A 22,892-nucleotide genomic window follows, 5' to 3' on the forward strand; every position below is an offset into this window, starting at 1 on the left:
GTTTCAGGGAGAATGTTTTGATAATTAAAAAAAAAAAAGATCTGACAGTTTAAAATAATATTAGTTATTAATCAGTTTTGACTGTTGAAGGAAACTTCACATCAACCAGTTTTTGTATTTGATGTCGTTTTACACTAAAGAGGGAGATAGAACAGATATACAAAGGAAATAATCATACTTATTTTACGCTCCTCAAGCTATTTTTATTCAATTACTGCTCATTTCTCTTGGCTTGAATCTTATTGTAGACTCACACACTTAATATCACGAGTGCAAAAGAATCACTGCAAAAAATAATAATCTTAACGCCACATGAACGAGTTGATAACTCAGAAACAGCAAGCTGACAGCGTTCCTCTGCTGCATTCATCCAAAATTGTGCAAGGTGAGCGAGTCAGCAGCAGCAAAGTAACTAACTTCAGATCACTCCCCAAATACACTGGCTTGACTGGGTCCCCGAGGGCTGGGCTTATAGATTGGTGCAGTGTGGAGGTGAAGAGTAGTGACCCTAAGAAAGATTGCTTGCTAAGCAAATAAGCAAAGTAATCAGGCTCTGCGTGTGTGCGCACGCGTGTGTCCCTATGTGTGTGTGTGTGTGTGTGTGTGTGTGTGTGTGTGTGTGTGTGTGTGTGTGTGTGTGTGTGTGTGTGTGTGTTTACACATATGCTGGAATATCTGTCTGTGCATATGCGCCTAAGCATGTCTGCGAAACGCGCGAGTGTGTGTATGTGTGTGGGTGTGTGTGCATGTTTGTCTGCGCCGCTCGTGAGGAGATATAAATGTGGTCCCCCTTGCAGTTCATTGATAATAGTATGCATTGCCATTCTGCATGTTTTAGCTTGGTAATTGAAAGGCCATCTGTGGTCTACTGGGGAGGTTTAGTAAAGGGTAAACTATGAGGCTCATTATTTTAAGAGAAGGAAGCCCTCGGAGGCCAAAACAAATTAGTTTGTGTCCAGTTTAACCTTCAGAAAACTCAATTACTGTAGGTAAAGTGTGTGCATGTGCAGTATTAATGCATGTTCTTCAGTACTTTGTGCAGACTTGCAAAGACACTCTCAAACAGCAATAATAAAACAATGTCAGGTTGACCTGTGGTTGTGGGTAAACACAACCAGGTGCTACTTTGTCAAACAGACAACCAAGTCTTTACCAAAAGTTTGTCCAAAAGTACACCGAGCAAGGAGAATTGATTGCGTGTCGCGAGTGTTTATGCGTGTGCTTGCCTTTGCCTTGTCTGCAAGGTCCATAAACATGGAAACAGACATGGCCTGCATGTCTCAGCAGTTTCCTGTGTAAGCTGAGCTGTGTGTGTGATTGTCCCTGTGGTTCTCCTGTCACTCCTCAAGTCTGCAGAACAACCCTTTCCTCTCTATTAGTGCGTCTCAGCCGCTGCACCGGCACATGTGTGTCTACCTTTACATGCATGTGAGTTTCCATCTGTCTCCTGTCACCACCAATCCTCTCTGCATCATTAGGACCTGTTAAGATCAGGGGTCATTTCTCCGGAGGTCAGAGTTCCCTCTTCCTAAGGTGAAAAGTCGCCGGGGTCAGGTATGGTGCGAGGTGATATTGAGCAAGCACACAGCTGCAGTTTTAGCACCTTTAGGGATTTAGCATACCACTTGGGCAGCATCCAATATATTGAATATGAAGACATGCCGCAGCGCTGGGAACAGTAAGATGGAGAAGTATCCTGAGGGGCAAGTGCTTATTTCAGAAAATGGTCAAACCTGATGTAAAAACCAAAGAGTGACTCACGGTGCGCTGCACAGATGAAGTCACAGCCTCAGTTCAGTATCAAGTGAATGCATGTGTTGGCGTCGTCACACAACGTCTGGCTTCAGCATCAAAACTCAACATATGTACAGATGAAGACGAACTACCAGCAGGGGTGGTGAATAAGGAGGAGGTGCTGGGAGGGAATTGATCCCAGACTCTCCTCAGATCAGTCGACACAGACAGAGATGGCTTTTCCCTAAAATAATCTGAGATACAGCATTATCTTCATAACAGAGGAAATTAAAACTTGAAGAGTATTTAATGAAAATGAAAAACATAGCAGATTCTTTGCTTTGTATAGTACTTTGTTTTTATATACTATTCTTTCTAATCTTTGTCATTTTCTTTTTCTTGTCCGTTTTCTCTCTTCTATATTTGCACTGAATGGTTCTGCACACAATGGCATTGTTCTTTTAGTACGAGAACAATAAAGAAACCAACAATCAAAAGTTTCTCGCTGGTGTTATGGCAAAAGTCCAAGTAATGTATGGCTTCTTGTTTTTCGTAGCTTGTTTTTCTTACACCAACATTCACCAAAACATGACAGTGACAAGGTGTCCTGCAATGAAGAAATGGAAATAATACACATTCTGGCAGGATGCGTGGTTGACCATGCCAAACGTTCTTGGTCATTATGGTGAAAGAATCCAACAAACAGCATAACACACCACGACAATTGGAAACTGACATGAAAGGAATACAACCAGCACATACTACATGAAGCGCTTTGATGGCGAGCTCCTCATGTTGTCTGAACAATCTGAAAAATGCCATCACATCTACAATAAAAGGGCTTTGATTAGTTTTGTAACTGTAGTGTAGTGGCGTCTGTTGTTCCTTTGTGTCGTTCGAGCCAACCACAGTCTGATATATTTTATTTTCAAGGCTCTTCCTGACTGTATCTATGGACTGACTTCTGTCATTTCTATCTACTCTACAAGACCTTATCATATTGAGTAACATATTCAACTAACCTCCTCAAAGTAATGCTACTTTGCATTAACAATTCAGTCTTAAATTTGTTGTTAGTCAAGCCTTGTCACATTCCCATCTCGGTACATTGTTCATGCAAGTACCAAGAACAATGAACGTTTATGTAAAGAAAGCAGAACTGCCTAAAAAAAAGAGTCATTTTGAAATGGCTGGTACTGGTCTGTGTCAAAAAAGAAAGAAAAAGAAAGACTTGAAAGGGGAGGAAGTCAGAGTTCACCCTGGAATTAAGCATAGGGGCTGTTTGGCTTATATACACAGACATCTGTTAACGTCTGCACAGAAACACACCCGTGCCCTCACGCTAGCACGCTCGCACACACACTGCCCAAACAAATATTTCACACAAGCACCGAGTCAACCTATTCACCCAGCCCCAGCAGTTAAAAGCAAAGTTTTCCCCTCCAGCTAAACTCAAGCCTGACCATAACTGAGTCTGCGCTTTCAAGTGATTTTATTGAATACCACTTCACGGCTTTATTTTTTTTTACTATTTTTACTTTATGTTTGGCATTCTCTTTTATTGTGTGCGTTTTAATGTCTGATAACTGACGACTGGTGAAATCAATGCAGTTTTGAGCCAATGCATTCTTTTCTTTGTATTTGATTTAGGTTTCTTTTTTTTTTTTTTTGCATCGTTTTATGATCGCAGCTTTCACACATAGATTACTACTGATGAAAGCCCATTATGGGACTGCTACAGTGGAACAAATATTCATAACTATTAATAAATAAGGGTAAAAATAGTCAGACGCCACACAATCTTTAAATTTCTGTGGCCACGGCAGCACAGACGGTAGGTCCTGGGCTCCATGATCATATTGGAAGGAATGTGAAAAGCAGATGAAATAAGAAGTAGGTGCTGAAAAAAAAAAAAAAAATTTGAAATCCTGTGGCAAGTCTGCTTGTCTGCTTTTCTTTCACGTGGATATATTTTGCGCTCCTCGAATGGATGGACAGAAGAAGAATGACAGATTGTACGTGCCGTATATGAAGGCTACCGCCATGCACACACAGACACAGAATGACAAGACAGGCGTAACCGGCACCATTATGGGACTTGGAGTCGGAGCAGAGCAATCGCAGACTGCTTTTTGTCTTCTTTATGGTGTTGGCAGGGACCTTGGTTGGCACAGAAAGTCTGTGTATCATTTTTGATCATTTCATTGAATGAACAAAAGCCAGGTGCAAGTCAGTATCAATAAATAGTAATGTTGTCGGCTGTGATCGTATCATCAAAAACCTTGTATTTCATGTAGCTTTTCCAACATTTCTATTTGCATTTCCGCCATTTCTCTCTGCTCCTCAAGGTATTTTGGAAAAAAAAAACTTTCAAACTGTAACCTTCATCAAAGCTGAACATTTGTGGTTTCAGCTTAAGGTGAGCTAATTCTGACTTCAAAACATCATTTGTTATTGCTTTTAATAGGTCTTGAGACAAGTTGGCAGCAAACTGAGCCTCTTGTGGTCAGAAAAGCCACTAAATGTCTGCATTTACTCACACCCCAGCACACAGACCCCCAGACCCCCGGGTCTGTGAGGGGGGCTGTGTGTGGATGTGCCATGTATGAATGCATGTCCATCTCCCCGGTTGAGCAGGATGTGGGAGGTCAAAGGAGAAGATCAAAGGTCAAAGCCTGACTAAATAATTACCAGATACTCTTTCCAACGAAACCCACACCCTATATACAACTATATGGGTTGTTATTTTTGAAATGTCTGGACAGTGTCTTCCTTTGTGACCTCCTTTTACAAAAACACTCTCAAACATGCCCTCTTCCTCTGCCCGTCTCAGTGGCACTCAGACACCCCACCCCACTCTGCCTCACACACACACACACACACACACACACACACACACACACACACACAAACACAAACATACACACATAATGTCCCGGCACAAGAGCTTGTCCCACTGACAAGCTATCAGTCAGGAAACAGAGGAAAGAAAAGAGACGAGGGCTCGCGAGAGAGGCAGGGTGGCTAGATTTAGCCTGTCAGTCTCTGAAGGTCAAAGGTCGCCATGAAAGCCCACTCGCACACACACACACACACACACACACACACACACACACACACACACACACACACACACACACACACACACACACACACACACACACATACGTTCATCAAAACAAGGTCAAAAGTGGAGGGCAGACAGCTGGCTAGGTTTACAGAGAGAAAGAGAGGGAGCAGACAGCTGGGGATTTTTACTAGTGTCTGCCCTTTAAATAGAGTCTGGAAGAAAGTTTAAAGAGGGCACAAGTGAATGTTTATAGCAGGGCAAAGAGGTGCAAGAACTTATTTCAATTGTCCTGAGTGGACTTAATATCAATAACTTGCTTCCAGGAATTCATGGGCACTTTGTTGAGGATTAATTCAATCAGCAAAAAGAAGCAGTTAAACACACCATAATGTAATGTAATCAGAGAAAATAAGAGCTTTTTTTTTTGCACCGCTATTTTACCACAGGCATTGCACAGCTTAGCCCTCTTTTCCTGGCATCATCTGTAAACTAATGAAACGGCGGAAGGAAGCAGGCAAAAATGGAGAAACCCTCTGTGCCAAATTGTCTGTGTTTTGCTTTATGTTGCTGTGGCACACCTTCTAATCTCGTAGATCAGCTTAGGCAAAGACACACCAACTCACGCCCCGCGTTTGGCCCAAAAAGAAAAAAAAAAAAACCTCCCCTGTTTATACCCAGCTAATTGGTGCCAGACAGATAAGAAGAATAACCCAGGGAGCATATGTGTGTACACACTCACCGGCAAACTGTTATCTGCACACTTAATCGCTAATCACAATCACAAACACCATATATGTCAGGGTCTCAGACAGGTAAGGTCATGGACACAGACGTGCACTTCCCCTCCATCCTCATCAACAATGCGGCCTACTGGTCAGGGATTTGCACGAGGAAGCTCCAGCCAAGACAAATTAGACCTTTATTGTCTCTGACTACTGAAGAATGTGGCTGCGAGGGCAACGGGAGGGGAGGGGAGATCAAAGAGGTGAAGAGATTCTGTTGTTCTTCCTGATAGAGGCTCAGCTTTGGCATAATAACTCAAAACCGGTATATTAAAAGTGTTTAATGCTTTTTGTGTATTAATCACATTGTTTTCTGTTTGTGCTATGTTACAAAAGCCAAAAATATCTGTCTTCTGGCACAGATCTTTAAAAAAAAAAAAAGCCTATTTGATTCTGATGACTTGCAAAAAATGTACATTTGCATTGGTTCACTCGCTTGCATGAAATCTGAAGTTCCAGTTTTGAAACTCGTCCTTTGCATTCACTTTGTTTTGCCTTGTAGGGTTTCTTTTCATGCAGTGCCACTCTCACCTGCAGGGGACCCCACATGGGGCCCCGAAACCTCGAGAATGGAAAAAGCCTGCCAAACATGACCGTTCACCACCAAATGAGAAGCCGGGGCAGACAGAACAACATGGGGAGTCAAGGTAGAGCAGCCAAGTGGGGTAAAGAAGAAGGACTGAAGGGAAGGAGAATGGAGTTGAGCATGTGGTCACCACAGCGGGAACCCCAGTGGTCATTTCACCCATGGACACACACATACACACACAAGCTGATAGACTCGCTGATAAAATGAAAGATGCATGGTCAGCCAAACATGGAGACAAACAGCAAGATAGGTCTGCACCCAGATGAACAGATACACTTGTATGTACACACACACTCACAGAGACACACACACAGAGGCATACACAAACTGGTCAGCCTATCCAGACAAGCTGAGAGTGCTTTAGCCTGTGGGGATGATCAGGGGTATGCTGGGAAACACTGTGATATTTCACACCAATGTTATGCTGTCTACATCATAGAAAATCACTTTACATTACCTTTCTCGAGCCTCTCAACCATTTGCCAAGCGTGTCGAGGAGAGTTGAATAAAAATGGGTCCCTGTATAAATTCTACAAAGCATAAACAACAAAGTCTGCTTGCTTTATGTAGTCGAGAACAGCAGAGTACTGGAGACATGTTTACACTTTTTTTAATAGGATATTTGAAGGAAACTGATGTTTAATGCCATGAAGAGCTTAAATTCGAGTTCAGCTTTCAGGACTGGGATCTTTTCCAAACCTACCCCTATAGATGAGAGACATGTCCTTTAGCAGTTCGGGGTTACCTGCCTTGCTCACACACTGGTGGGAGTATTTAGTGAATTAAATCCCACGAAACAAGTCATTTGATAGTGGACACAGCAATAATCCAAATACTAATTCAGGGTTTGTAGTTTGGAGCTAAGGCATGCTCCAGCACCCCGAGTGCTTGTTCACACCCAAATTGTGTTATTTCAGGTCAGTGAATTTCTGATGTGATTAGACACCAACTCAACAAGGGCACAAAACTGTCGTGAAACATGTCTGCACATGTACAGAATGTGTCAACTGGACTTCAGGAATCTGCAGGAGAAAAAGAAAGAGACACTGAGGGAGGATAATGTTGTGATTATTGAGTTTCCAAAGATTTCTAAGTCGAGTCTGAGGCTGATTTAAAGGCCTTCTCCCCTGCCTTTGTTGCAGATGCTGCATGTTGGATATGGTTTGGGTAAATCCTGGTTGACTTATGTCATCAAGGCAAAAACTGAACCTTGTTTACATACACTTACACACTTTCAAATAGCTTAAATACAATGCACCTGGTAGTGTGATCTTTTTTTCCCCAGTGCCTTATGATTATGTTGATTTCTAGCACAGCCAGACATTCAGCTGTCATGAATTCTGCTTCTGTGATGCAAACTGGTGCGTCGTTGAAGGCAATCAGTCTTTTAAATGTAATTTGACTTGCAGTGTGAGTGACGTGCATACACATGTTGGCTTTAGTGCAAAAACAATGGCGAGTTCCTCAGTTTTTGAGACAGTTTCATTGTTTCGCTCTTCTCGATCCACTCATTCAGCCTTCTTAAAGCTTTTTGTTTACTTTGCAAGTCTGAGTGCTGCTGCTGCTGCATGTCTCAAATTTGCACTTCGCTTTGGCCTTCACTATGCATGTAAGTGTTTTCATCCACAGTGTGTTCAGTCACAGCTCCAGATCATCAAATACTGCCTGCTACCTTGTGTTTGCAACCACATGCATCTACGACTGTGGCCATGTGTGCATTCTGGAAGTCTCTGTTGTTGCTTGTTTCCTCTCTGTCTGTTTCTCTTACTTTTAATTAAGTACACTCCACATATCACACCCATGCTTCATAGCTGCTCCGTAGTGTCAGTGGAAAAGAGACACGAGATCTGAAACGCTGCACGGTGGCTACCAACAACACAACTGTTATCTATGTATTAGTGTTTATCTGAGGGAGACTATAATAGTCCGGTATTACGATGTGGTGTGACAATCCAATCTGATGGCAGTAACAGCTCCGCCTAACCACGCTGGGAAGGGAAAGATTGCATACAAATGCCTTCTCTCTTGCTAAATCAGGCAAAAGGAAACGACAAGTTACACAATGGCTCTGTTGTATTATTAGCCCCTCAGAGGAAGCTACAATTGTCGGATCAGACTCTCCTTAAAAAAAAAAAGAAAGAAAGAAAGAAAGAAAAAAGTAGAGTAAGTCTGGGAAAATATCAGCTTCCTGCTCATGACTGTGGGGGTTTTGCCTTGCTACTTCTCTCCCTCTCTCTCTCTCTCTCTCTCTCTCTCTCTCTCTCTCTCTCTCTCTCTCCCTCTCTCTCTCTCTCTCTCTCTCTCTCTCTCTCTCTCTCTCTCTCTCTCTCTCTCTCCATCCACCTTGGTGTTTACTCAGATCAAATTTGGAAGTGAATGCCAAGTGAGTTTAAACAAACATGAGCACGCAGTTGTAAACATGTGGACACACACTGATCAGAATTAGCTGGACTTGAGGCCCCAATGAATATATTTGCTAAAATCCTGGCTAGACCAGCATCAGATCATTTTTTGGTATGCCGGTGATGAGATCTGTAATTTATTCTGACATAAATAAATCATTCAAATCGGTGTGTGTGTGTGTGTGTGCAAATGATGAGATAGAGTGAAGTGCGGGTGGTAGAAAAATGTGAAGAAAAAAAAAAATCCAAACTATGATTATTATTATTATAGAAAGAAAGTCGGAGAATACCAGGACATCTCACATCAACTAACCCTGTCAGTAAGTACAGCAGCGTGGATATCCCCGAGCAGCGAACGCTGTCTGTCTGACCTCAACTGAACTCGGCTCATCTGCAACAGCAGTGTCTCTGCTGATGATGTGAAGCTAGCAGAGGGGGGAAAATGAAGAGCTGGAGGGAGCAGGCGGGGAAGTGAGGGGGGGGTGGAAGCTAATTCCCTTTGCATGTTCACAGTGGAGAAGATAAACCCGACACATACCGTTCATTATTTCTCTGCTCAAAACTAATCCAACTCCAAGGGCTAAATTGGGTCAGGATGCAGGAATCAATATGCTGCAGGAGTGCTGTTATTATGCAGCACCTAAAAGAAAAAAAAATTCTTGTGAAAACGTTTGATTGAGAAGACATTTCAGTTCAACTCGCTGGTTAACCCAGCGGAGGAACATGCATGATGACATGAAAAATTTATGTTCAACATTCAGCTTTCTTGCTGAAAGTCAGATGAGAAGATCAATATCCCTGTCATGTCTGCACATTTAGTATGAAGCTACGGTCAAAAGCAGACGGGCGCAGCTCCGTCCGTGGGTAGCCGGTAAGGTAAGTAGAAGCAACTCTAACCGGCTAATTAACACAAAACATTTCATTTAGTTTATCCCCGCAGCAGGCTTTGGACTTACATTCAGCTGGATACAAAGGAGATTTACTTTGCCTGAGCTACACGGAGAGGAATGGATTTCTAAAGGTGAATCAACCTATGCAGCAATTTCTTTTGACCAATTATACAGATGCGCTTTAGGTGATTTGTCCCATTTACTCATCCACACACATCCACTTACACACACATCAGCGAGAACAGCTGTTTTGTTGATGCTTGCTCACTTTAGGGAGAAAGTTAGTTCATTTTTTTCCCAAATTTTGACACTTGGACAGATAGAAATGTGGATCAACAATCATTAATATTGGAAAACGACAGCAGCTCACCATACCACTGTAATTCCATGCAGTTTTATTCAAATTAAAAATTTAAATGTGATCCAAATTATTGTAGGGAGGAACATGCAAACTCCAGAAAACCCCTGAGCCTGGAATCAAACCTTGGACCTCTTCCAGAAACAGTAAAAGGTAGGAAAGTAATATCAGAGAGGGAGGGGGCAGGGGAGGTGAAGAGCAGCCGATGGAGGTTTTTGGGCGTCAGGAATGAAAAGATGGAGGACAGAGTGTAACGCGAGTGAAAGGAGAAGGGGGAGGGAGAAACAGCAGGAAAGACATGAAAGAGAGGCAGGACGATTGAGAAGGGGAAGGCGAGTGGGTGTTCTTAAGTGAAAGACATAGCAAAGAAAATGATGGAGTTGCCACCGCAGAGCAAAGGTAAAGAAGGGGTGTGATGAATTTGGAGGAAGGGTTCAGGAAAGGCCCTGGATCCAATCAAAAGACTGTTTCTGATTCTGTTTTTCATTTCACCTAAAATAATGTTTCAATAGTCACTTGCTCATAGCTAACCTTGATCTTTAAATGGGTACTTGTTTTGAGCAAAACACTTCTCTGTGGTCTCAGATGAACTTTGCGTGCTGTAACTTTGGGAACTGATCATTGTGGGATTAGCTCAGTGCGCTTCACACCCGTGATGAAACACTCAGGCTTCTGGATGTGTAGTTTGGAGTGAGACACACGATTATCTCATATTGTTAGAGATACTTAACCGCAAAGGCAATTGAACTGTTCATCTCGTGTGAATGAAGAAGAACAGAGAGTTGCTTATCGGAGGCATAGATTAGAACTGAATGGAGACGATACTGATAAAAGATTGCTGGGGTTTTCTTTTTTCAGTTAACACATTTTCTATCAAGTATGTATGAAAATAAAGCATTCCGACTGCTTAAATCAGTGCTGCAAGTTTTCTAGTCTAAAGTCACCCAGACGCACTCACTCCCTGCACGACCCTAAATTGGATTAATCGGTATCAACAATGGATGGGTGGGAGTTAAAAACTTGCCCAATGTTGGACATACAAACATGTTGCAACAGCTTAGTTCCCTCCACAGCTTGTACTTTGCTGTACTTTGCTGTGTCATGTTAGTACTACCAACTGGACAGGGAAGCTGGGAACATGACTGGATTGTTGCGCCAGAGAGCACTACATTAGACAAGAAATTCAACTTTCACACTTTACATATTTAGATAATGAGTAAAGAAAAGGACATAAGTACCAAACTGTAAACATTCAATAGTAATATATTTGCAGTGCACTCAAAAGGTTGTACTGGTGAAGGCAAATACACAGAGCATATTTGTAACTATAACTTTTTCTTATCTTTGCATCACTTGTAGCCTATCAGATCCTGTTTTGTGTTTATAAAAGTTTAATTTTTAAAGGCCGGGCTTTGACAGCTCATCTGTGATTTCAGGGCAGAGATCTCCTTCAAAGCCTCAAAATAATGCAGTGGGACACTGATAGTATTGGCAGCAACCATCATAAATATATGATACACGACCAGACACAGAACAAATTATCACTGAAATTTCATCTCAGCACACACTGATCCTCCCCAGAAATGAAAGATTGATTAGGATTGATATAAAAAAAAAGTCTGCGTATTGCCAAAAAGGACCAGAAAAAACAGGAGGTTTGCAACCTGAGTGAGGTCTCAAAGGCAACTCTGTTTACACAAAAGGAGCAAGAATCACTTGCAAAAACAAACTGATTCGCACAATCCGAGACTCACAAGCGCACACGGTCACATCAAATGGACAAAGTGAAACAAAGAAATCCTCACAGACACGTCTTTTTAGAGGCCAACCAAAAATACTTAGCCTAGTGTGCACTTTTTTTTCCCTGTGAGCATTCGAACACACACACACACACACACACACACACACTGAACTTTCTCTCAAAAACACCAGAAATATTCAACGTGAACTTTTCTCCAAAACACAAGCTCGTAAATACACATGAAGCCTCTAACAAATGCATAACAAAACCTGCATGTGTCAAGCCCTTCACAGGCTCATACATATATGCATAAAGGTTCTCACATGCACACACGTGCAGTGCGGCTGTTTGCCTCCCACATGCAGTGTTTGTGACGCATAGGAAAAGTCATTAGACCCACACTTCCTCTCCAAACACAAGAGAAGGAAGAAAAGACTGTCTTACATGAAACACACAGGAAATGTGTGGGTGACTGCCTGTATGAAAGTGTGTGTATGTGTGTGTGCGTGCGTGCACGTGCGCGTACGTGTCTGATTGTGTTATCTGTATGTGCATGTCTCACGGTCTAAAGTTCTGCCCCCGGGGCTGGTGACCAAGGTCTTGTAATTGCCCGCCTTTGATTGTTCTCATTGAGTAGACTGCAGCTACAATTACACTCAATTAAGTCACTCAGCTAAGAGTCGGCTTGCTCAGCAGACTATGTTACATACCGTGATCTTGCGGTCGGGAGCCTTTATCGAAAGCCTGAAAATTTAGACTTCACCAAATTACACTGAATCTGAGATTACCCGCTGTGGGTTTTAATTGTGCCGCGTCGGACGTCTATTGGGAATGATTCTCGTTTTTAAAACGCGCAGAAACCCTGGATGTGTTACACACTGTCGCATTATTTCTAATATCACTGCGATGCCTATTGGAGGCGTAAACTAATGGGAGGCGATGATAAGCGCTGTTGATGTTTTCTATTTGTGTGTCAGCTCCACCTCGATGTGCTCTTCAAACAGGCCAACAAAATGTAAAACATCTAAACTCGTGCACGGCTCTTTGTAGAGTTCAGTGGTTTCATTTCTCCCTACGCTAAGTACAAATAGTTTGAGCTTCTGCTTTTTAATGGAAGGCATGCCTCTAATCACTTGACGCGTGAGGGTGTGTGTGTGTGTGTGTGTTGCTTTCTCACATGTCTCCTATGCAGGAGCTGTAATTTTGCATAACGTCCAAACCATACAGCACCTCTTTTGGTTTCTGACAGTGTGTGGGTGCATGTTTATCTGCATCCTCAGTCAGCATCAACAGCTTGCGGTGTGCGTTTCTCGACACAGATGTACTTTAGGTGTGCTGTATGTTGAGTAGGTGTGCATATGTGTGCGCGTGTGTCGGCTCAATTAAATCCACTGTGATGGTATTGTGGAGGAAAGGAAAAAAAAAAAAACAAAGATACAGTTGAGGAGCTCATGAGAATTTTAAGAAGACAGGAAGAAAGATGGAGGGAGGTAGAAGGTGAATCCTGGGGTTTGGACATCTGTGGAAGCTTCAGGAAATTCAATCACTCTCCGGCTGAATGTGGGCGTTTTACCTGTGTGCGCTAAAGCGTGTCAGCCTGAGCCCGACACATATACCGTGATACGGAGGCAACACAGACAGGTGAAGGACAGCTTTTCTGACTTCTGCAGGGACTTTTACCCCTTTCTCCCTCTCTGTCTCTCTCTCTCTTTCTGACAAACACACACACACACACACACACACACACAGACGCTCACACCAGTGAATTAATTTGGACAGTCAGTCTCTCCCTGCCTGCCTCTGCCATGAACATCTGTCACCTCAGCAGGATCCAGACAGCTCATAAACACACAAACGCATGCCCATGTGCGTACGCGCATTATCTCCACTTCTCTGTCTATTGCTCTGTCACAGACTTCCTTTAGTCAAATTAGACAGCTAATTTTAGTTCCCCCTTTTTTTTTTCTCTCTTTTTCCATTTGTTGCCGGCTCAGGATTTTATTGGCCTCCTTACACACCTGTACTCAAACCCACCAAACGTTTCTAAAACCATGTGAGAAAAGCGTGACTTTCTTTGATAGACGGAAGGGTCTGCATGTACCGATCATTATGCAATAATAACCTGTGTTCGGGTGGAAGAACTGAAACACCTGTCCCTCAACATTCCCAGGGGTATAACTTTCCTTCTCCGCTCACAGCTAACACTTAGTCAGGTGCTGTTTATTGGCACATGGAATAAAAAAAAGGAGGCCTGTTTGTGCAAGGATCTCCACTCAGTATTCCTCCCAGAGTGGGAAATCCCCCAGCAGACATGGAAAAAAAAGGGAGTGTAGGTGTCTCCAGACATAATCTTTAAGTTCTGCAGCTTCGGGCTGAATATTCCTGCCTCTCACTCTTCAAAGAGACTGTTTTTAGATTTTCAAAAATTCCAATCTTGAAAATTGGTTTGGAACCTGTGCTTTGGGTGTCCCTTTGCATTTAGCTTGAGCTCCCTCTGTGATTCAGACAGTGACTGTGTCCCACATCCTCATGAACTGTTATTTTAAACCACGTTGCATCCTGAAACTGACACACTGTTCAGAGGGAATACAGCGGAGCGACATAATGAGGGGAAAGTTCACGTTCCGCTGTTTGAAAATGCCACCAAAACAGCAAGAATAGTACAAAGTTTCTAAAAACGTCTCCTTCTTGCATCCAACTTATCTTTGAAAGTATCTGTGAATCTTAACAGCCACTAAGGTTTTTTTTTTTGTTTTTTTTTCAGTGAACATTCGGAAAGTGTCGCTTGTTAGCCGCTTTGACTGCAGGCTGCTTTCTGACTGTGGCAAATTCTTTCTGCTTTCTCTGTGACACTTGCTTGATGACTGTATAAAATAATAGGTCAAGATTTCCTGTGTCTGTAAAAACAAAAACCACACACAAGTGGTTTGACAGTAAAAATGTGAACTCTTTGAGAACTGCCGAAATGTCACAGTGAAAAAAGAAAAAAAAATCAACTCTACTTTTCCAGACAGTGAGTTACATTGAATAAATACTTTTATCTTCTTCCTCTTTGCAGCTCTTCAGCTTCAAATGTACTCCGGGTCCCATTCATCAAGAAACCAGGTATTCTTTATTTTTTTTGTATTTTAGCAAAATCACAATCAAAACAAGAAGTAAGTGGGTTCAAACTGACGTTTATTTAAAAACAGGTACACTGAAGAAGGGAATCTGTTGTAAATGTAATGAAGACAAACCTCCAAATCCACTTCATCCAAAAACCAAGTTTGTGAGTTGATCGTCCAACTTTCACTTTACTCCCCTCCCCCCCCTGCTCACAATAACAATAATTTATCAAAAGGTGGGCTTCCAGGGTGCGGTAGATCCCCACCCAATTCCACTCCCTGCCAATCACACCCTGGCCGGCTTTTTCTCCCACATTTTATGTTTGGATAGAGGAAAAACAGGAGTGAAGTATGCTCACATTTAATTACATTGCTGTGTTTTTCTTTTTTTTTTTTTTTTTACTGTCCATCATCCCTCTAAGGCACTGATAAATTACATGTATATTAATAACCTTTTGCAAGTTTTTTTATGCATTTAATATTACCGTCTAATTACATCATAAATACAGGAAACACACTTGCTGTAACTTAAAAGGTTATTAGTGTATATTGCCTGTTAAAACACATTAGCACAGTTCTCTACCTTGGCAATCCAATTCCCCTGCACCTCCTCATTGTAGAGGGTCTGGAGTCAGTGAGGATTCCTCCAGTGTTAATTAAACCGTCTGTCTTGAAGAGAATTAAGGTCGTGATCTCCCAGACCTCACCACTCCCACACTCCCTGAGAAGAAAAGAGAGAAGAAAAGAGACTTAATGAAGGAATAAAAGGATGAAATGGCTTAATGAACCGCCTAACGAGGCCTGCGGCCGTTTAATAAGGGCTTATTAAAGCTTAATTAGAGCAATAATCCAGCTTGTTTGGAGTCATTCAGTGTTGACTTGTGGCTGATTGTGTTTTTATGGCAACTGCATAAACAAGGAAGAGTTGACACTCCGTCGGAAGGAAGACAAGTCGGACCGTGTGTCTGCGTGCGTGCTTTTGTGTGCAACTGTCGTGAGGGATTGAAAAAGTGATTAGGCGCTGGCTTCAAGTATTCCTCGCGGTCACATGGAGTCCCCAGCTGTCCTGACCAGGTCACATGCTGAAGTTTCATTTTCATTCACTGTCTGGTTTAGTCTTGACTCCACTCCCCTGGATCATCAAATCAACTAAACCCAGAGGATGTCTCTGAGAAACATGTGCAGAAGCCGTGTTTACTTCAAAGATGTCAATGCAGCTTCTTCTGTCAATCAGATAAAGCTTTGTCACGCATGTCTTCACATCGCTGCGTGAGTGACTGAGTGCAAAGACACTTAAAGCAACATATGTCACATGCAACATATGCTACTTATCCACAGAGTCGGAAAGAGCTCACAAATTCAGACTAATTGCAAGACTGTGAGACGAAATGTAAAATCGTGCTCCTGAATGCGATACACATACATCCGCATGAGCCACAGTGTTTGCATAATCCTAATGATTCAACTCCCAGACTTGTTTTCTCATTGACTTAAAAACAATGCATATTGTTCTCTCTCATGAGTCACTTGAGTCGGAGACTGAGCGCTGTGCCTAAAGCGATATCTGAGGAGAGCGTAAAGCGTACGAGACACTTGAGGCGTGAAGTTTTTGTTATTCATGCAGTGGTGTCATCACCCCTTTGAGGACTGAGTCAAGCTCAGCATATGCCGTCTTCTTTCTGTTATGAGGATGCCAAACACTTATTGCAGGGGTTCTCTGCTCTGACTCCGAGTGATTCAGATTGTTAAAGCCCTTAGGCCCTTTTACAGGCTTTTTCACTGCACAGTGGTTCTGACAATAAAATGAGTAACTCATCTGCCTTCCTGATTATGTGAGAGCCTCCAATGCCCTTGCTAAACCATAATTCATCCCAGGCCATACAATATGTATGAAATGTTGAGTCACATAAATTAGACAATAGATGTAGTGTCACTGTCTGCTCCTGTGTGGGACAGAGACGTATTGTGTCAAAGGGGCCTGATGCCAAATACTCTCTTGATTTCTCACTGCAGTTCGATTATAATTCAATTATTTTTTTACATACAAAAGCATAACAAACAGCATGTGAGGTCATTTCCAAATATATGAGGAATAAAGAATAAAAATCAGTCTTTCTGTTTAAACAATACACTGAATGGTTTGGTTGATGTTATGTTTTAAGAGCCAGCACCTAGTGGCGATCAGAGGAACCACATGCGGAGAGTGCAGCTTCAAGCAAACAGGTCAATATTGTGTGTGTGTGTGTGTGTGTGTGTGTGTGTGTGTGTGTGTGTGTGTGTGTGTGTGTGTGTGTGTGTGTGTGTGTGTGTGTGTGTGTGTGTGTGTACAGAAAATGCAAGTTCCTGTTTTTGCAACCCAGGCATACTTTAAAAAGAGGGAGAGAGAAAATACGGACAGTAACTGTGACACAGACCCGCACGGACAAATTGATGTATAATACATTTGAGTGAATGACATAACTTGCTGTCAGTTCTGTGTGAAAACTGCACCAATTTGCAAGAGTTGCATGTGCACACACACACACACACACACACACACACACACACACACACACACACACACACACACACACACACACACACACTCTCTCTCTCTCTCTCTCTCTAACTCCTTAGGAAAACTGACAGCTAACAAACACCTTTCTAGCACTGTGGTCATGATTTCCCACCATGCTGTCACTTTCAAAGAGCTAATCCAGGAGTTTTACACACATCTATTTGAGATGGCGTTGCCTTAGCCGGCAGGATATATTTTCCCTCAAGCAAGCACGGTATTAGTTCAACATAGCAGAATAATTTCCTTAAAATATGTGTGGCACATAAACCTCTGCTTCTCAGGTTTTTTTAGGTTTTGGATTCTTAACCTTGAGCTCTTCAATGTGAATCTAATTTTTCGTGAGCTTTTGACCTAATTTCCCCCCTTTTTATGTCACTTTCAGGTTTTACACTGAATTTCAGCTGCTGGGAATTATGTCATTTAGCCTGAGGGCAGACTGAAGTCACACTCCAGAGGGTTATTAAGAGATCTCAGACATTGCCGCTGAGATACAGTTGGAACATGGCATAGAGATGCATGACGGCGCCTCGCGAAGGAGGTTTGAACCCTCACAGTCACACTTCACGGACCGTATCTCTGGCAGGTCTGCTGCTCTGCTCAAACACAATCCCCCTCCATTCATTTCCAGATCGCCACACAGCAGATGATTCCCGCACAAAGGTTCCAAGCATTTCCCATTTTTTTTCCTCATATATTTAGACATATGTCAATTTGATGTTGGAGGATTAGAGGCATGCTAGTTATTGTCCTGCAGCATGTGAATGATGTCAACTTTCCTACGGGGTCTCGTCTGCGAGCCGGGGAAAGGCAACGCAGCTGACAATTCCTGCAAAGATGCCAACACATCACATCATTTACACAACCACTTCCCTGCTCCTCGGCTCTGTCAGCCGCACGCCGGAGAGTTATAAAGGGGAAAAAATGATGTCATCTTTCCAGAGGGGCTTTAAATCTCCAGGTTATTATGCTGCTGCGCTGAGCTACGGGAAACGCCGGCGCTGCTGATGGTGATGATGATGGTGATGCAGGTGATGGTCAGCGCTGTGGTCATGCCGGTGATGACAAGGTGATATCATCTGCTCAAAGGCTTTTTGTCTGTCTGCCTGATACAGAAAGCAAATTAGTAGTTATTAGTAGAAGGGGATAGGAGATGTCATTCATGGCTTGGCTTTAGAGGATATGTGACAAACGTTGTGGTTTGAGATTTCTGTCATGTTTCACAGTTATTTTTTATTGATATATATATATATTATGTTTTTAAATGTAATTAAAAAAAGATCTTCATGGGTGGAAAAAGTGGCATCATTTTCAATTCTGACACAGTTACAGCCTCTCTTTGGCTGCAATAAACCAAAGCCTTCACTGCTGCACTTTTGACACCAGCAGCATAAAACCACACCGATGCGCTCAGCAGCGCCGAGTACAAACAGGATGCAGCAGCTTCAGTGCCTTGTGTTTATTTTGACAGTGATAGCAGCCCTTTAAGAGGCCTTTACCACTGAACTCTCAGTTCTGCATTTGCTCAGTCATCAAGTAATCTTAACAAACTGACCACAAAATGATGGCAATAAGCTGTTTGATATCTCTGACCTCTCTGTGCTGTTTGGATGTCACATTTCTGTCAAACTGTTGAGCAGGAAGTAGCAGTTGGAAAAAAAAGTGTCAACAATACCAGATTGGAAAGAAAATCCAGTTTTGTTTGCATTAACACATTTTGCATTTCTCTTTTTCATTGTTCAAAAGACTATAGCACCTCACCACCAAAGCCGTATTTTCATAAAAACACATCACATGGGTGACACCAAAATACATTTCCTGCTAATGAACCCAAACTTCACTATCATCTTTATATATAGACCAATTTAAAAAATCTAACACTGCTTTACTCTTCATAAAGCCACTCGCTGGGAGTGTTTAAGCCAAAACACCTTTTGTGACAAGGTGCTAACAGTCAAAATCCAATTTTAAGTGTGTGCTACACTTTATTTTAATCAGCACGAGCACAGGCTGCCACTCTCAGTCACAAGCTGATATGTTGAAAGAAGCGTGCAATTATTAGGCTGATCTGGTTTCAATACAAAATGCATTTGTTGACTTGTGCCCCCGTCCTTCTGAGAAGTTGAGAATGCGATCTCCACGGCTGAAGAGGCAGTCGATCTTCTATTGCCACACTCAGCGCTGATGAGACGCAGCGCTCGCCGTTTGTATTCTTGTCAAAAGCAATTACTTCAACATACTCGAGCTTCTAATGTGAGTGAATTGCAGCCTATCGCCGTCCCCCTTCCCAGCAGAGCCATAGCCATCATTATTTCCATTGTTTTCAGTCCTTCATAATGTTCATATTTTCCCAAAAGATTCCCTAATATTTCCCCGTTCCGCCCCTGCGTGTCAGTTCTAAAGTGCACGTTATGTCACTCTGCCACTGGGCTTTTTGCTCACTATGGTTAAGCTGATAGCGCATGCAAAGGAGCTTTAGCTGGGGAGTCGTTTCACCATGTCAACATCACTTTCACTTTATAAAGAATGCTACTGATGCAAAGGCTTAAAGGTTTTGCTCTCACTGAACAGGTTTCACATCATCCTTTGACTTAGCATTGATCTTTTGAACTTTGAGTACGCTTTGCCCTTTTGCACCTCTTTCAGACTGTGCATAGAAAAAGGGAAAAAAAAAAAAAAAAAAAAAGCCACCACTGAAACTCCCCCTCTGCAGCGAGGGGGCCATCTATATCTGCCTTTGTTTCCATTAGCTTCATTTGTTTTCAGCAATCTCCCCCATTTCCTCCACTCTCCCAGCTACACCCTTGTGTGTTCAAATATACCTAGTTTTACACGGGGCATGATGTCAGTCTGCCTGCGGGGTTTTCCCACATTCGCGGCTCAGCTGATAACACATGTGGTGGAGATCTGTTAAAACACATGGGTGTGTAGCCGTCCTAAACTCCTAACCCATATCAATCTTCCATGAGAAAGGCGGCAGGGAGGGGATCTGGCAAAGAAAACAGGGCTGTTTTTCCCTCCCGACAGCAAACCAGCGGCTTTAAAGCTCATCTAGATTGTGATTACTTTGGCTAAATACAATAACCCAGCCCGTCGTGTTGCAGGCAGGCTACAGCTGTGCCTCCCTCCGCAGAAACTCCACATCAGTTGTGCAGCCTGTCTTTATTCACTTTACCTTGTTGACTTACCGAACGACAACCGATGCTTAGAGCCTCTTTAAAAGTGGGGAAGCGTTTAAGTTTGTACTTTTCTTTGGAGCCTGAGCATGTCATTATTGCACGGTCGATCCAAAAGTCACATGCTTTCTCTCGGTTAATCTGTGCCGTGAGACAGGGTAATTAAAGTAGGATCTACATGCAAACAGGATTTTAGGACATTTAACTCGCTAAATAAAGCGTTGTGGCACATCAGCATCGGTCTTCTGTTTTGATTAAACTGTTAAACTAAGAGTCTGGCGTTGAAACCGGTGCATAAACTGTTGACCAAATCATAGGTCAGCTGCATGATGGGGGTTATGGCTTCACTGAAACTGCTCCTTGTGGTGCAATCACAGGATAAACTCAGCTGATATGGACCCTGAAGAGGAAGCTGGACTTGTTTATGAAGGAAATGACGTCAGCCGGCTCGGCGCAGACAATGACTTCATGCTGACAAGATAATGACTGAGAGAGGGAGAGAGAGAGAGAGAGAGAGAGAGAGAGGGAGAGAGATGGAGGAGCGGGAGGGAGGGAGGAACAGAGAGAGCTCTGTTTTGTTTGGTTTCGGGAGTCATACGCACACATAAAAGGTGAACGGGTGCACCGTGGGTATTTTAAACCTCGATTGGCTCCTCGGCAACACCGGCCGGTTTTTAATTCTGTAATGTTCCATTGGTTTCATGTCTATTCATTCGCCATTTACTGAGGCAAATATTTGGAGGGAAATTATGGGTCAAACTGTCTCACACATGAAGAATGTGAGAAATTGGTTGTACATGGCACCTTGTATCCCCAAACGCAGCACATACTTTGTTAATTTAAATGCACATTTACTACATAAATGCTGGGAATTAACATTTATTTGTCCCTACTTTCTCATACTGGAGAAAGCAAAGCAACGGCCACGCATAAACCGACAGAAATAGAAGTTGAAGAATAAATAAGTAAAGTCATTATGTTGTGGCAGCCTCCTGGAATGGGTTTGGCTTACTCTCAGCTATCAGGTCAAGAAAGGACTTGGAAAGACCGCATTGAAAGTCACTGGTGTGAAACGGGAAGATCCAGTGTTTTGTCTACTCATTCATCCGTCAAATCTACCTCCTTATGCAGAGGTACTGATTTTATACATAACTTTGTTTCTACTTTTGTTGGAATCAATGAGGACTTGAGGGCTTTGGCTCTTAAGCATACATATACATCGCTGTAGGGCTTTTACCACTGTGACTGATGCTGTCTAACCTGAACGCCTGAGGCCACTCATGCTGGTCATGACTCATATTGACAAGGCTGTGTAAACAACCAATAGAGTGATTATTATGTAGGGCATCCACAGTTGTGTAGCTGTGCGTACTCATGCCCCACAGCGAGAAGCTTCCTGGTTCCTGTCTGGGCTTGAATGTGTGTGTTTCCCCCTGTCTGAACCATAAAGATGGCTACGACCCACAGCTGATTAAAAACAAGATCTTCCCACAGTTATACTTCAGTGTTCGCATTCTTAGATATCTCATGAGTAATGAATGAAGATAAGGAGGATGATCTGGAATTGGAAAAAAAAAAACAAAAACTGTCTCGTCTGTTTATATAAGAAACATCCATGAGATAGAATTGATTTTCTTTGACAAAATAAATGTTTCAGGGAATTTTATAGCACATTATAGAAATAACAAGAAATATATCCCTGTTTCTATATCATCCAAGAATTGTTTTTTTCTTCAGTGTTCCTGCTTTTAACCAATTCACTCACACAAGGGACTAACGCAACTCTCCAAAACAACAACTTCTCTATAAACTGCTCCGCGATGACCTGTAATTGTCATGGGGACTGGGACAGCATGATGATTGAAAATAAAAATCCTTCACACACATACATACACACACACACGCGCAAAAATTGACCAGGGGGTTTTTTGGAGGAGCTGGTAGACCTCCCAAGAGCAGAGCTGGACTACAGCCCAAAAACAAAGCTTGCTGCTGGGTTAAGAATCTTAGAATATGCCCTGGATTATGGAGCCAGAAAGCCAGAACATGCCCGGGGACAGTGGTGGAAAACTAATACTGATTTTGGAAAGGAGGAATACTGGGTTTGTGTGAGACAGTTTGTTCAGTGCCTTTGGGATAATGACAGTATTCTGGGGATAAAATTGGATTTTTACAGGGTTCCACTGTTAGCCAGCAGTTAGTTTATACAACAGACAGCTGTTTTCCTTGCGTTCATCGACCAATGGCGGGGAAACATAAAAGTGCAAGTCAGAAATCTCCATGTGTGGCAAGGAAGTTGAACGAGTTTAGCTGAGGATTAATTCATGCGTGTGTTGAGTTTAATTCGCTTTTCAAGGGCTGAATGTGAAAAGAATATCGATTGAAAGAATCATCAAAAATCTCAAATTTCAACAAAGCAACACACGATTATACAAAGCGGTCGCCGCAACCGGGCAGTTTAAATGACAAAACTCTTTCAGTAAGTTTCAGTG

General features: G+C 42.5%; 1 long non-coding RNA gene across 3 annotated transcripts in view; it reads right to left on the minus strand.

Annotated features, from left to right (window-relative positions):
• Positions 1-22,892, minus strand: part of LOC115397326 (uncharacterized) — a 100,311-nt gene that overhangs the window by 33,840 nt on the left and 43,579 nt on the right. For 2 of the 3 annotated variants that reach the window (XR_003932455.1, XR_003932457.1), the window contains exon 4: positions 15,003-15,391. This is a non-coding gene — a long non-coding RNA (uncharacterized LOC115397326). Of the gene's footprint in view, positions 1-15,002; positions 15,392-22,892 lie in introns of those variants that run through there. The other variant, XR_003932456.1, reaches the window with a different exon arrangement.

Source organism: Salarias fasciatus, chromosome 11 (genome assembly GCF_902148845.1).
Source record: "Salarias fasciatus chromosome 11, fSalaFa1.1, whole genome shotgun sequence".
Lineage (NCBI taxonomy): Eukaryota > Metazoa > Chordata > Actinopteri > Blenniiformes > Blenniidae > Salarias > Salarias fasciatus.